Here is a 3466-nt window from a genome sequence, read left to right as displayed (position 1 = left end):
GGTTGTGTTTTGTCTTTTGCTCAGGTTTTTGGCTGAGTTGAGAGAGGGTATAAGTACCCCATTGCCTTCAACTCTTAAACTAACCAAGAGGGTTTTTAATCAAGTTTAATAAAGTTTTTAACAAGGGTTTTAGTTTGGTTTAAGTGTGTTTAAAAAGCTTTTAAGCAAATTGAGAGTTTGTTTTTGTGATTCAATTCTACAAGAGCTTGAGGAGATCATCTATTGGTGTTTGGGCATTCAACTATTCTCCCTCCAACTCTTGATATATTGAGAAGTTTTCTAAACTCTATTTCTAGCTTTTTTATATATTTGATTATCATTGTTATTAAGCTAGAACTACATTGAGTTTAGTTTTGATTTATATCTCTTTGTTCACACACAACCTTTTGAGCTTATTGTATTTACATTCATAGTATAATTTAGGGTTGTGGGTTTGTGACATTGAGAGTGAGCTTAATTGAGTTCTCACCTTGTTTTGAGAACAATCATTTGTCATATTTGTGCTTATTGTGAGAATCACTTTGTAATACACTTGTACACCGAGTGAGGAGTGTGTGGTGAGAGTCGGGGATCGTTCCAAGAGGAGTGGCGTCGGTTGACGAGCCTAGGGAGAGGTTGTGACCGAGCACTTGAGGGAGACACGGCTAGGTCCAACACTTAGTGGGTGTAGAGTGTGATTGCATAGTGTTTGTTGTGTGAGAGTTTTCGGTGAACTTGTAAACCGAGTGTGTAGAAGTTCCGGCTTCCAAACCGGATTGTGATAGTGGATTTCTCCCCGGGGGTGGGGAGCGGAGACGTAGGACGGAAGGTCCGAACTCCGTGATCATTTGAGTGTGTTTGAGTTTGTCATTGGCGCATTTACTTTTGCATTTATCTTATATCGCCAATTGTGCATTGCTCATTTATTTCATCCACTATCTAGTTCTTTTTGTTTACCCTTGTGTTAGTTTATATATCCTTGGACATACATTGTCTATATCTCTTTGTTAGGATATATCTCGTTGTTCATATTGTTTATCCTAGCTCATATATTGTCATATTCATACTTGCTAGGATAACTTGTTAATTAATTTTAATTGGCATATAATCGGATTAGATTAGCATAAGACCCTAATCACCCCCCCTCTAGGGTCTAACACATCCATCGGTGTTTGAGCATCCAACTCTTCTCCCTCACTCTCTTGATCCATTGAGAAGTTTCACTAAACTCTTTTCTAGCTTTATATTTATTTGTTTGATTATCATCTTATTAAAGCTAGTTTTATATTGAGTTTAGATTTGATTAATCTCATTTTTACACACACCCACTTGAGCTTATTGTATTTGCATTCATAATATATTTAGGGTTGTGAGAAATAGTAACATAGAGTTGTGCCTAATTGAGTTCTCGTTCATTGTAGAGAACAAATCATTTGTTATTATTGTGCTTAATTGTGAGGATCACTTTATAATACACTGGTACACCAAGAGGAGTGTGTGGTGAGAGACGGTGTCATCCCAAGAGGAGTGGGGTATGTGGTAATGCCTAGAGAGATGTTGTAATTCCTAACACTTGAGGAAGACACAGGCTAAAGACCAACACTTGATGTGGTAGTTAGTGTAGTTACATTGTAAGTGTGGATTGTAAAGTTTTCGGTTAGCTAGAAAACCGTATTGTGAGGTGTAAATATTTTTCGGGTAAGCGTAGAAAACCCGGTGTGATAGTGGAGATCTCCTCGAGGTGAGGAGCGGGGACGTAGGTCGTGGGGACCAAACCTCGTGAACGTTTGTTTGTAATTGCATTGGCGCCCCCCCCCCCCCCTCTAGGATTCTTTCCTAGTGGCAATAGGGTCTAACAAAATGTTCTCTCTAAAAGTTGTTACAAATTGGACAAAAGAAAAGAAAATCCCGAACTAACTAACTAAAAGTGTTTTACTTAGTTACACATGATTGCAATTTGCTTTCAAAAATAATGTACATGGCTGTATTTCTATTAAAAGTGTTTTACATCAGTAATTGTGTGCCACTTAAGATTCGGATGCATGCTTCTGCAGGTTTTGCTAGTGCCAGTACACTGGGGATGGCTTGTGGTCCTGCTCTTGCTAGCTTGCCGCAGATTAATTTTAAGATCTATTCCCTCTCAATTAACCAAAATACGTCACCAGGATGGATAATGGCACTAGCTTGGCTCATATATCAATTTCAGCACAACCAATTAAAGAAAAAAAGACTCATTAAACCAATTTCAGCACAATCGAATCAAAGGCATTGAGGGAGAGAGAGAGAGAGAGAGAGAGAGAGAGAGAGAGAGAGAGAGTTGTTACCTGCATCGGCGTCGGTGTCGAGAGAGGAAGAAGTAATAGGTCTGCGATGGGCCAAATCACGTCGTCGGCGTCAGCGTCGAGAGAGGGAGGAGGGAGGGACTTCGACGAGCCGAATCACGACGCTGGCGACGACAATCGATAGGGCGGGAGGAGGGAGGTTGTTCGACGGGGGGAGAGGGAGAATGGAATTTGGGGAGAGAGAGAGAGAGATCACGGGGGGTGGGTGGGTGAGGGGTTTGGTTTAAGACAGCTCATACGAGCTTCGTCTTAGCGCTCTTTTCAAACGAGGTCTTTATTTGCAAAATAACCATTCAGACCATCATTACACCCATTCAAATCAAATTAAGTTGCTGAGATGTGGCCACATTCAGCGCATAGGAGGAACTCCTCTCCTATGTCAAATGACCTCAGAGTAATCTCTCTCTCTCTCTCTCCTCTCTTGCGTTAGTGTATACTATCTATATATATATTATATACTAGGTATATATATTATAGTATATATATATATATATATATTATATGAGAATATATAGATATATACGTATATAATATTATATATTAGTATATACTTATATTATATAATATATATATATATTAGTAAATATATAATATTTATATAAATGTATATAGAAATTTTATAATTAATAAGTGGCAGTTTTATAAATAAAAGTTTTATTTCTATAAGCAATGTTTAATTCAAAAAAAATTTATAGAAAAGTTTTCTATAAAGTAGGAAAAAATATCTCATTTTAGAGAAATGAACTTCCACTCAATATGCGGAAATTGCCATGAAACATGACAACTCTATTATTAAACTAATAATCTTGTTCCCGCCCCCAAAACCCAGGTGCCCCATCATTGATCAAGCCCCCAAGCTCCGCCATGGCGCAATCTCTCAAGCTCCTGTTGATCCAATTCTAGGTTCCCGACAATGACGCCCGCTGGCAGGCAGAGGACTAGATCCGGCGACTTCTAAAGGATCCACAGATGCTCCCCACCCTCGTCCACCACATGCGAACGGCGAAGACCTCCAACTTCCGGCAACTCGCCGCCATCCTCCTCCGCAAGAAGATCATCGGTCACTGACCAAAGCTCTCACCAATTATGAAGAGCTCCATCAAGTCTGCCCTAATCGAGTCTATCACTCTTGAGCACATGTGTTC

Source organism: Asparagus officinalis, chromosome 3 (genome assembly GCF_001876935.1).
Source record: "Asparagus officinalis chromosome 3, Aspof.V1, whole genome shotgun sequence".
Lineage (NCBI taxonomy): Eukaryota > Viridiplantae > Streptophyta > Magnoliopsida > Asparagales > Asparagaceae > Asparagus > Asparagus officinalis.
Note: the sequence above shows the minus strand (reverse complement) of the source record.